Here is a 12,900-nt window from a genome sequence, read left to right as displayed (position 1 = left end):
TTGGGAGGCTGAGGTGGACAGATCACAAGGTCAAAAGTTCAAGACCAGGCTGACCAACATGGCTAAACCCATCTCTAAGAAAAATACAAAAATTAGTTGAGCCATGGTGGCAGGCGCCTGTAATCCCAGCTACTGGAAAAGCTGACATAGGAGAATTGCTTGAACCCAGGAGGCACAGGTTACAGTGAGCCAAGATTGTCTCATTGCACTCCAGACTGGACAACAAGAACGAGACTCCACATGAAAAAAAAATTCAGCCTTATATCACTTAGTACTAATCCCTTATCATAATTCTAAATACAACAGGAGCTGGGGAAAGTCTAATCTGAATTTAGCAAATTGATACGACTAATATAAGTATCATAAAATTACATAAAATCTAGTGGCTAAGTCACATTTTGTACTAAGTGCATACTTTGTAGCAATATTCTATTAATATTTATGTAAATGCCATCAACTAATTAGAGAAGAAACCTATTAAGTTATAGGAAGATAATGTAACTTTCTTTTAAACAACTAAATATTTAACCTAAAGCATTTAGGAATATCTAGTGTGTTGATAATGTTAGTGCCATATAACCTATACAGATAATAAAAAGTTGGCCAGCCACGGTGGCTCACGCCTATAATCCCAGCACTTTGAGGAGCCGAGGCAGGTGGATCATGAAGGAGTTCAAGACCAGCCTGGCCAAGATGATGAAACCCCGTCTCTACTAAAAATACAGAAATTAGCCAGGCGTGGTGGTGGGCGCCTGTAATCCCACCTACTTAGGAGGCTGAGGCAGGTAATTGCTTGAACCCAGGAGGCAGAGGTTGCAGTGAGCCAAGATTGCACCGTTGAACTCTACCCTGGGAAAAAGGGCAAGACTCTGTCTCAAAAAAAAAAAAAAAAGAAAAAAAGGTACATAACTGTCATAGTTTATCTAGTCTTAGAACAATACATAAATGTCACAATCAAAAATAAGTTCAAGAACAATTACCAGTTCTTCCCATACTTACCATTGTCATGGAGACTATCCAATTGATGCCAGAACACAAAAATGACAGAAATCAATATAGGGAGAGGGTTGAGGAGAGAGAGGGAGCCAAATATAAATGGACTTTCAGTAATTCCAAAAACGTCAGTTGTCAGAATAGTGTGAGGACTTCTAGCAGATTCCTGGACTCCTACCTTCATCAGGCTACAATGAGGAACTCAAATCACCCCCTACATACACACACACACACACACATAACTGCACTAGGCAACCTGGACTTCCACCAACACCTGGCAGTAACAAGAGAGTGCCCCCTTTACCCCACCAGAGCAATGTCAGAGGAGGCCTGCTAAAATACTAGATTTAAATAAGATCTAGAGTCTTCCCTGGGTTCAGTGGCTCATGTCTGTTATCTCAACAGTTTGGGAGGTGGAGGCAGGTGAATCACCTGAGGTCAGGAGTTCTGGACAGCCTGACGAACATGGCAAACCCCATCTCTACTAAATACAAAAAAAATTAGCCTGGTGTGTTTGTGCATGCCTGTAATCCCAGCTACTTGGGATGCTGAGGCAAGAGAATCGCTTGAACCCTGGAGGCAGGGGTTGCAATGAACCAAGATTACACCATTGCACTCTAGCCATTGCACTCCCGCCTGGGCAACAGTTAAAGACCATCTCAAAAACAAAAAAAAAGGGAAAAGATCTAGAGTCTCAGAACAATGCCCAAAATAGCCAGTTTTCAATCAAAATATTACTCATCATGGCAAGAACCAGGATAATTTCAAATGAGAAGAGATCAGCAGATGGAAACACTAAGGTGAATCAGATGTTTACATTTTCTGACAAGGGACGGGTGCAGTGACTCACGCCTGTAATCCCAGCACTTTGGGAGGCCGAAGCAGGCTGATTACGAGGTCAGGAGTTCGAGACAAGCCTGGCCAACATTGCAAAAACCCTTCTCTACTAAAAATACAAAAATTAGCCGGGTGTGGTGATGGGCACCTGTAATCCAGCTACTTGGGAGACTGAGGCAGGAGAATGCTTGAACCCGGAAGGCGGCAGTTGCAGTGAGCCGAGATTGTGCCATTGCACTCCAGCCTGAGCAACAAGAAAGAGACTCCGTCTCAAAAAAAAAAAAGCACTCAGCCTTATATCACTTAGTACTGATTCTTTTTCATAATTCTAAATACACCAGGAGCTGAGGAAAGTCTAATCTGAATTTAGCAAATTGATACGACTAATATATGTATGGATAAATCAATATTGTAAAATTACAAAATCTAGTAGCTAAGTCAGATTATGGACTAAGTGCATAATTTGTAGCAATATTTTGTTAATATTTATTTAGGTACCATCAATTAATTAGAGAAGAAACTCAAGTTTTAGGAAAACAATGTAACTTTCTTTTAAATAGCCTGAAGCATTTAGGAATATGTAGTATGTTTTTAATGTTAGTGTCATATAACCTATACACATAATAAAAAGTCACATAACAGAGTCATAGTTTATCTAGTCTTATTAAAAGAACTACATGTAAATATCACAATCAAGACTAAGTTCAAAAAAACTTACCAGTTCTTCCCATACTTAAAATCGTCATGGAGACTATCCAACAGATGCCAGAACACAAAAATGACAGAAATCAATATAGGGTGAGGGTTGAGGAGAGAGAGGGAGCCAAGTATAAATGGACTTTCAGTTATTCCAAAAACTTCAGTTGTCAGAATAGTGTGAGGACTTCTAGCAGATGCCTGGACTCCTACCTTCACCATGCTGCAATGAGGCACCTCAAATCACCCCCTACACATACACACACACATAACTGCACTAGGCAGCGTGGACTTCCAGGAAGCAGTTATGAGGGGTCAGTCCCTCTCCCCGCTGAATTAATGTCAGAGTCGTCAAAACTTTCATCACTGCACAAAGGTACACTACCACCCCCCATTGTATCAGTGGAGGGGGAGCAATACAGGGAGCAACAATGAGGGACTCCTGTAACCTCCCAGCTAGGGTGAATGGAGGCCTCAATCTAGGCCGAGTAGAGAGCCACAACTCCCATCCCCACAAAGCAGTAACAAGGAGCCATTACACTCATTGTCAACCAAGAGTGAGTGGGAAACCTGGACTTCCACCCACACCTGGCAGTAACAAGAGAGTGCCCCATTTACCCCCACCAGAGCAATGTCAGAGGAGGCCTGCTAAAATATAAGATTTAAATAAGATATAGAGTCTTCGCTGGGTGAGGTGACTCATGCCTGTAATCCCAGCACTTTGGGAGGTGGAGGCGGATAGCCTGACCAACACGGTAAAACCTGTCTATACCAAATACGAGGCTGAGGCAGGAGAATCATTTGAACCCTGGAGGCAGAGGTTAAAATGAACCAAGATTGCCCCATTGCACTGCAGCCTGAGCAACAGAGTGAAACTCCATCTAAAAAAAAAAAAAAAGAAGAAAAACAAAAAAGATCTAGAGTCTCAGAACAATGCCCAAATTACCCAGGTTTCAATCAGAAAACTACTCATTATAACAAGAACCAGGATAGTTTCAAATGAGAGAAGATAATTGAAACCAGGATTGTTTCAAACGAGAAAAGATAAACATGTTTAAATTATCTGACAAGAGCCAGGCGTGGTGGCTCACGCTGGTAATCCCAGCACCTTGGGAGGCCAAATCAGGCAGATCACCTGAGGTCAGAAGTTCAAGACCAGCCTGGCCAACATAGTAAAACCCTGTCTTTACTAAAAATACAAATATTAGCTGGGCATGGTACCGCAGGCCTATAATCCCCGCTACTACTTGGGAGGCTGAGGCAGGAGAATTGCTTAAACGGGAGACGGAGTTTGCAGTGAGCCAGGATCATGCCACTGCACTCCAACCTGGACAACAGAGTGACACTCTGTCTGAAAAAAATAATAAAAAGCAAAAAAAAAAAAAAAACAAAAAACTAGTAGGCACTCCAGCCCGGACAACAAAGCGAGACTCTCTCTTAAAAAAAAAATAAAAATTGGCACAGCAGGCATGTGACAAAATAAAAATAAAAAATAAAGACTGGGCGTGGTAGCTCAAGCCTGTAATACCAGCACTTTGGGAGGCCAAGGTGGGCAGATAATTGAGGTCAGGAGTTTGAAACCAGCCTGGCTAACATGGTGAAACCCCATTTAAAAAAATTAAAATAAAAATAAAAAATGAGTAGGCTCAGCAGAGCAAGAGGAAGTTTCAGGAAAAAAAAAAAAAGACGCTAAAAAGAAGAATTGTTGAGCTAGTGGCATCTGTGGCCCATTGGCAGGAGGAGATGTCCAAGCACTTCTTCCCACTGCATCTTGGCACCAGAATCTCCAAGGAAAATACAATTCAGTGGAGCCCTGGGTAGAATAACTTTACTCACATAGAGAAGACATAGAGCAAGTTCAGCTTCAACAGTGGACGTTCATCCTCTCTGGTCAACAGGTCCCTCCATCAGCTGACATGCTCTTCTTGTGCTGCAGCAGAAAGATCTCATCCCCTCCCTGCTGGGGACAGATAGTGGTGTGGCCCAGATGCCATAGGACACACACACTTAAGCAGAACAAAGGAGCACACATTGAATCTGAAACAAGGACAGATATTCCCACACAAGGTAACATGTCTAGTACAGGCTGTGAGGACTCTCCATCCCTTAGTAACGAAGTGTTCCAGGCTCAAGGCCTCTTCTCATGTGGCTGAGAGGAGGTCAAAAGACTGCCCCATGGAATCAAATGAAAATCTTAGAACCAAAAAATATAATGATCAAAATAAACTCCACATATAGGTTCAAGAGCAGAATGGTGGGAAAAGAATGCTTGAACCTCAAGACAGAACAAAAGGAAGTACCCGGCTGGGCACAGTGGCTGGCGCCTGTAATCCCAGCAGTTGGGGAGGCTGAGGTGGGTGGATCACTTGAGGTCAGGAGTTCAAGACTAGCCTGGCCAACATCATGAAACCCCATCTCTACTAAAAATACAAAAATTAGCCAGGCAGGGTGGCACATGCCTGTTATATTAAAAAAAAGTAGCCAACCTGAACAACAGAGAAAGAATAGATGGAAAAAACAAATAGAGCCTCAAGGATGTGTGGCACTATAATGAAAGACACAACACCTCTGTCCTCAAGTCTCAGAAGGAGAGGAGAAATCGGGCATGACCAAAAGAAGTATGCCAAGACATAGTAGCTGAAAATGTTTAAAATTGGCATGATCCTTGTCCTGAAGCTACTCTTACTTGAACAGGTGTATAAATAAATTCTATACTATAATACAGTGATGAGTGCCATGACCTATGCCCAGATTTCTGTGGGATCACACAGAAGAGGCATCTTTGTCATCATGGAGGGACCAGGGAAGTATCCTAGAGATGAGAAGATAGATTGGTCATGGTGGCACATGCCTATAATCCCAGCACTTTGGGAGGCCGAAGCAGGTGGGTTATCTGAGGTCAGGAGTTCGAGACCAGCCTGGAAACATGTTGAAGCCCCGTCTCTACTAAAAATACAAAAATTAGCCGGGCATGGTGGCAGGTGCATCAATTCCCAGCTACTCGGGAGGCTGAGGTAGGAGAACCGCTTGAACCCGGGATGCAGAGGTTGCAGTGAGCTGAGATTGTGCCATTACACTCCAGCCTAGGTGACAAGAGCAAAACTCCATCTCAAAAAAAAAAAAAAGAAGAAGATACATTGGTAGTAACTGGGAGAGGAGTCGGGTATGGGGGTGTTTACATTCCAGGGAAAGACAGCACCATACCTGCAAGCGCACAGAAGGCTAAGAATATGGGACTTCTGATAAATTCAAGAAGTTGAATGTGGTTTTGGTCAAGAGGATAAGAGAAAAATCAGGGGCTGAGATTCAGAAATCAGTCAGCACCATGAAGAATCTAGAATGGAATGCTAAAGAATCATGCCAAAGTTTACAGTGAACTATTAAAAATGTTTAGAGAGAGAAATAATAATTGTAGGGTCGCTATTGGTGTTAGTGTTGTTGCTTTAAACAGATTTGCTTTCACCTGGGCTTCGCACTTGGCACCAAGTTCAGTGAATACTGACTAGCTGGCTGGCAGCCTGACCCTTTTGCTAAACCAGGGTTCAGAAAACTATAACCTATAGGCCAAATCTAGCCCACTACCTGTCTTCATATAGTCATTTCATCCCACATGAAAACTACATGAAATTCAATTTTTGGTCTCCATAAAAATGGTTTCATTGAAACACAGTCATGGTTATTTACTTAAGTATTATCTATGGCTGCTTTCATGCAACAATACAGAGTTGAATAGTTGCAACAGAAAATATACATGGCACTCACATCATTTTGCACTGCTGCTTAGTTCCCTACAAATCACAGTGATACTGTTAGAACTTGGCAGTGTTTTCAGTGCCATACACACAACACCGAGACTTTTTAAAACTACCAGTGCATACCTATCATGTCAAAACAAGCAAAGAGAGAAATATGGACTTCAGATGTCATGCTTTTAAGGTATAGTGGAGTATGGATTATTTTGTTATTAAATTCCATGGCAAAGCATTTATTATGCCATAACACTATAGCTTTGCTAAAAGAATACAAGATATGTCAACATTATTAAACTAAGCACTCATCACAGTATTTCCAACTGACAGAAAAGCAACAGTGAGAACAATTAGAGGATTTAAAACAGAATATTTCATCATGGCAGAATTTCTTCACAAAAATAACAAATGAAAATGAGGCTGCAACCAAAGTAATTTTCTAAATGGTTCATTTCTTAGCCAAACAGGAAAGCTGTTCAGTTGAATTGTGTTTGATTACAATGGCCAAAGAAATGTGTCCAGAGAAAACAAACTGAAGGCTTTTAGCTAATAGCTGGAGGCTCTTAGCCTTTCAGCTAGAACAGTTTGCTTGAAGAGTGAGGACATTGGGGGCAACATGAATAGTCAAAGACAAGGCAATTAACTTTGAGTGGTTTTCCTTGGCTCTTAATGAATTAACAGATATTACTGATACTATTTAGTTGTTGTTTATTAAAGGAATCAATGCTGTGTTTCAAGCAACTAAAGAATTAACCTCTGTGAATAGTCTGCATGGAACAACTGGGGTGGGGACATTTTCAAAAAAGCTGAGCATGCACTGGTTCCATACAACATGAAGTGGAATCTTCTAAGATGTGTTACAACTGATGGTAGTAAAAATATATATGGAGAAGAAAAGTGCTTAGTTGAACAAATTCACAAAAGTTGTGAGAATATAAGGTGTTTAAACCCTGTGGCTATTTAGAGTATTATTTATCAGTGGTTACTGTGCAGTAATATTTGAATCCATCACGTGTTATTGAACCAGTAGTGTTAGTGATAACTTCATCAAGTCTCATGGATTTAACCATCATCACTTTGGTGAATTTTTGTCAGAAGTAGAAATGAATATCCTGGTTAGCCCTATCACATAGCAGTTTGATTTTGATGTCTTAGCAGTGGCAAATTTCTATTGTGATTCTTTTGAGCTTAAGACCAAAACTGAAAATGTTTTAATTATAAGAGCTTTCCTCTACCACTATTATCAAACAATGAAAGGCTTTGGAAATTAGTTTTGCTGCAGACTTGATAATGTGTCTTCATGAATTTTACCAATTATAGGGCAAAATAGCACTTATATGTATAATTTATATCATAGTAAAGTCATTTTAATGACAACTAACATTGTTTGAATTACAAGGAATGTCAAGCCACTTTATACACTTTCATGCTGTCAAATTTGAAACAAGAAGTGAATTGTCAAAAAAAATTTCAAGTGAATTATTCATTCTCATATAAATTTGCAGCAGATATATTTTCCAAGCTCAAACTATGGTTCCAAGCAGCATTTTTCAGACCTCAATGTAAAATCCAAAGAAAATTTCCATATTTCAAAATTCATTTAACTGTGCAATTGAGGACTTTCTGCCTAATCATCAATTGGAAATGATGAATCTGCGGTGTAATGATGACATACTAAAAGGCAGATATCAAGAGAAGAATCTACTAGAATTCTATAAATGCCTTTCATGTGATGAATATGCTCAGTTAAAATCACATGCACATAGATTGATTCAATGTTTGGCAGTGTCTTTCTGTGTGCAAAGACTTTTTTTTTTTTTTTTGGTGGAGTCTCACTTTATCACCCAGTCTGGAGTGCAGTGACACGATCTCAGCTCACTGCAAACTCTGCCTCCTGGGTTCAAGCAATTCTCCTGCCTCAGCCTCCCAAGTAGCTGGGATTACATGCATGTGCCATTACATTTGGCTAATTTTTATATTTTTCAGTAGAGATGGGGTTTCACCATGTTGGCCAGGCTGGTCTCATACCCCTGACCTCAGGTGATCCGCCAGCCTTGGCCACCCAAAGTGTTAGGATTCCAGGCATGAGCCACTGCACCTGGCTGCGTGAGAAGACATTTTCAAAAGTGAAATACATAAAATCTTCTTATAGATTAGCATTAACAAATGAACATTTACAATGTAATCTGATGATAGGGAACACTAACTTTGAAACTCAATTAAGTAAAATGTATTCCAAAAGCATAGAATTTTATTCTTCTCATTAGTAGACCTGTATTGCCAAAAATTGTACCCAATTAACGACTGTTAGATTTTGAATTTCATCAATATAGTATTTGTGGAAATTTGTTTTCTCTATTGTTATATAAGTACTTACATCATATCTTTGATTCTGCCTTTTGGCCTGTCAGCAAAACCTAAAATATTTACCATCTGGCCCTATACAGAAAAAGTTTGCCAATCCCTGACCTAACTAATTGGTTCCCTGGGGCTTCCAGATCAAAATAATGGGTCGGGGGCAGTGGCTCATGCCTGTAATCCCAGCACTTTGGGAGGCTAAGGCCGATGAATCACCAGGCCAACATGGTGAAACCCCGTCTCTACTAAAAATACAAAAATTAGCTGGGGTGGTGGTACCTGACTGTAGTCCCAGCTACTCGGGAGGCTGCGGCCAGGAAATCGCTTGAATCTAGGAGATGGAGGTTGCAGCGAGCTGAGATTGCACCACTGCATTCCAGCCTGGCCAAAGGGTGGGATTCCATCTAAAAAAAAAAAAATGTATTGCTATATGCCCCGACATGCATCCTGGCCTAACTTTTTACAAAAATTCCTTCAAATACAGGAAAAAAAAAAAAAAAAGGACAAGATTTCACAACATTAAGGACTAAAACAGGTAACTCAAGGCTTGGATCTGGGTGAAATAGGTGTTAATTATAAGGCGGATGGCCCTAAAGGGCTGGATTGATAAAATCCCAGTCCTGTTTTAGTTTGGTTTCATTTCCTCAGACACGAGAAAAGGTAGGAAGCCGCTTATTTAAAGCTCATACCGCCATTCCCTGATGAACCACAATCTGTCTCCCATCTCAAAGACTTGGTACCTAAACCAACAAGAAACATGTTTCTCTGTCTTTCAAAGCTTCTCACCAGAATACTGATCCCCACCTCTGCCTCCACTCCACATCCCCTGTACCCCTCTATTTACTATTGTTTATCTAGGCAGATAGATCAAATAAGTGGGCAGGAAATAAGGGAGAAATTGGAAGAAAAAGGGAGGAACACATTTAGGAAGGTACAGTCTCAATACATGGCTGGTTTCATGAGTGTTTGCAGTGTGCAGTCACCCAGGGCCCCAAGAAAGAAGGCCCCATGCTTGCTTTAATGCTTTGCTGTCACTGTCTTGAAATTCTTAATTTTTAAACAAGAGGCCCCACATTCTCATTTTACATATAATTTTCCTGCAAATTATGTTGTGGGTTCTGCCCAAAACTTTAGGAAGAAGTCAACTATTTGAAGAGCTTACAGAAGTCTGTGCTGGGAACTATATTCTGTTATGTATCACATTAGTAAATAAGAGGTACAAAAAGTGAAATCAAACTATGTGTACATTAATGCTCTCCAACTACTGACCTAAGATGGTGATTCTGCCTTGAGTTCCATGGGCAGATGGTGGATCCAAGGGTAACCAGCTCACTTACCTGCAGACAGAGATAAGAGAGAAACCTTGTTTTATTTGAGGGTGAAGAGAATAACCAGTACAGAACTAGGTGAAGAACATAGCATTCAGAAACATTAGAGGAAATGAGAACTCTTCTTCACCAGGGCCCAGAAAAAAAGTTTAGAAACCTGTTAGCAGCCCTAAGGATTCCTTCTATAAATGGAAGGAAGGGGTGGGGACTAGGATGACAATTCAACAGAATGAAATGAGAAACCGACAGGATAAGGAAAATTAGTAAGTACTCTAAAACAGAAGGAACAAAACTAAAGTACACATTGGAGAGAGCAAAGAGCAATATTCATATAGGAAAAAAAATTGAATTTGATGTCAACAACAAAGCTGATGCTAACAAATTGAACGTAATCTGAAGAACAAAGAGACAGAAACAGAGAGAAGATGATGGTTGTAGAGAAAGAAAAATGGAGAATCTGAAGAACCAACATATGGATAATTTGTGTTCCTAAAAGAGGAACAAAGGCAACTGGAAGAGAAGTAATGAAAGTAAACTAAAACAGAAAAGTTTTCCTTTCTTCTTTTTTTGAGACAGAGTCTCACACTGTTGCCCAACCTGGAGTACAGTGTTGTGATCTCGGCTCACTGCAACCTCCTCCTCCCAGGTTCAAGCTGTTCTGCCTCAGCCTCCTGAGTAGCTGTGATTACAGGTGCCTACCACCATGCTGAGGTAATTTTTGTATTTTTGGTAGAGACGGAGTTTCACCATGTTGGCCAGGCTGGTCTTGAACTCCTGACCTCAGCTGATCTGCCCTCCTCAGCCTCCCAAAGTGCTGGGGTTACAGGCCTGAGCCACCACGCCCGTCAAAACGTTTTCCTTTATTGAAGAACATCATATATTGATTGGAAGAGCCCACCATGGTGGGGCATGGTGACTCACACCTGTAATCCCAGCACTTTGGGAGGCTGATGCAGGCAGATCACCTGAGGTCAGGAGTTGGAGACCAGCCTGACCAACATGGGGAAACCCCGTCTCTACTAAAAATACAAAATTAGCTGGGCATGGTGGCGCATGCTTGTAATCCCAGCTACTCCGGAGGCTGAGGCAGGAGAATTGCTTAAACCCAGGAGGTGGAGGTTGTGGTGAGCCAAGATCGCGCCATTGCACTCCAGCGTGGACAACAAGAGCAAAACTCTGGCTCAAAAAAAAAAAAAAAAAAAAAAGCGCCATTGGTTGGGCAGGATGGCTTACTCCTGCAATCCCAGCACTTTAAGAGGCCCAAGGCAGGAGGATCACTTGAGCCCAGCAGTGAAACCCCATCTCTACCGAACATCAAAACGTTAGCCAGATGTGGTGTGTATGCCATTGGTCCTGGCTACTCAGGAGGTGAAGGCAGGAGGATCGCTTGAGCCTGGGAGGTCAAGGCTGCAATAAGCCATGGTTCACGCCACTGCACTCCAGCTTCAGTGACATTGAGACTATGTCTCAAAAAAAAAAAAAAAAAATGACATTCAACCCTGGATTTATCGATTACATAAAGATTAAGTTAAAGAAAAGTTTTGGCTGGGCACGGTGGCTCAGGCCAGTAATCCCAGCATTTTGGGGAGGCTGAGGGGGCAGATCATGAGGTTAAGAGATCGACACCATCTTGGCCAATACGGTGAAACCCCGTCTCTACTAAAAATACAAAAATTAGGCCGGGCACGGTGGCTCACACCATAATCCCAGCACTTTGGGAGGCCAAGGTGGCGGATCACGAGGTCAGAAGATTGAGACCCTCCTGGATAACTCGGTGAAACCCCGTCTCTACTTAAAATACAAAAAATTAGCTGGGCATGGTGGCACGCGCCTGTAGTCCCAGCTCTAGGGAAGTTGAGGCAGGAGAGTAACTTGAACCCGGGAGGTGGAGGTTGCAGTGAGCCGAGATTGCGCCACTGCACTCCAGCCTGGGCAGCAACCAAAAAAAAAAGAAAAAAGAAAAAAATAGCCGGGCATGGTGTCTCGCCCTGTATTCCCAGCTACTCGGGAGGCTGAGACAGTAGAATCTCTTGAACCCGGGAGGTGGAGTTTTCAGTGAGCTGAGATCGCGCCACTGCACTCCAGCCTGGCAACAGGGAGAGACTCCGTCTCAAAAAAGAAGAGAGAGAGAGAGCGAGAGAGAGAGAGAGAGAGAGAGAGAGAGAGAGAGAGAGAGAGAGAGAGAGAGAGAGAGAGACAGAGACAGACAGAAAAGGCTTTGGTGGCTCACGCCTGTAATCCTAGCACTTTGGGAGGTCGAGGTGGGCGGATCACCTGAGATAGGGAGTTCAAGACCAGCCCGACCAACGTGGAGAAACCTCATCTCTACTAAGAATACAAAATTAATGGAGCCTGGTGCATGCCTGTAATCCCAGCTACTCAGGAAACTGAGACAGGAGAATCGCTTGAACCCGGGAGGCAGAAGTTGCAGCGAGCCGAGATCATGCCGTTATACTCCAGCCTGGGCAACAAGACCGAAACTCGATCTCAAAAAAAAAAATAGAAATTGAGATTTTTTTCCTCCCCGTTTTTCGAAAAGAACTCCCTGGCCGGGGGTCGAACCCGGGTCTCAGCAGTGAAAATGCCAAATCATAACCACTAGACCACCAGGGACCACGCTATGGCCCCTTGGCAAAACTATATTTTATATGTGAAGACAGTGTTCAATTTGTTGGCTATGCCACACCCCGAGTAGGGAGGACACGCTGCTTTATTTCAAACCAATTTATAGCCAGGCGCGGTGGCGCGTGCCTGTAGTCCCAGCTACTTGGGAGGCTGAAGTGGGAGAATCGCTTGAGCCCAGGAATTCTGGGCTGTAGTGCGCTATGCCGATCGGGTGTCTACACTAAGTTCGGCATCAGTATGGTGACCTACCGGGATCGGAGAACCACCAGGTTGCCTAAGGAGGGCTGAACCGGCCGGGTCGGAAACGGAGCAGG

At 42.4% G+C, this 12,900-nt stretch overlaps 1 non-coding gene across 1 annotated transcript; it reads right to left on the bottom strand.

The window, feature by feature from the left end:
* Nucleotides 1-12,502: 12,502 nt before the first annotated feature.
* TRNAE-UUC (transfer RNA glutamic acid (anticodon UUC)) lies at nucleotides 12,503-12,574 on the bottom strand. Its single transcript has one exon. It is a non-coding gene; the product is annotated as a tRNA-Glu (tRNA).
* Nucleotides 12,575-12,900: the final 326 nt, after the last annotated feature.

The sequence above is a fragment of the Callithrix jacchus genome, chromosome X, assembly GCF_049354715.1.
Source record: "Callithrix jacchus isolate 240 chromosome X, calJac240_pri, whole genome shotgun sequence".
Classification (NCBI taxonomy): domain Eukaryota; kingdom Metazoa; phylum Chordata; class Mammalia; order Primates; family Cebidae; genus Callithrix; species Callithrix jacchus.
This window is presented reverse-complemented; position numbering and strand designations above follow the sequence as displayed.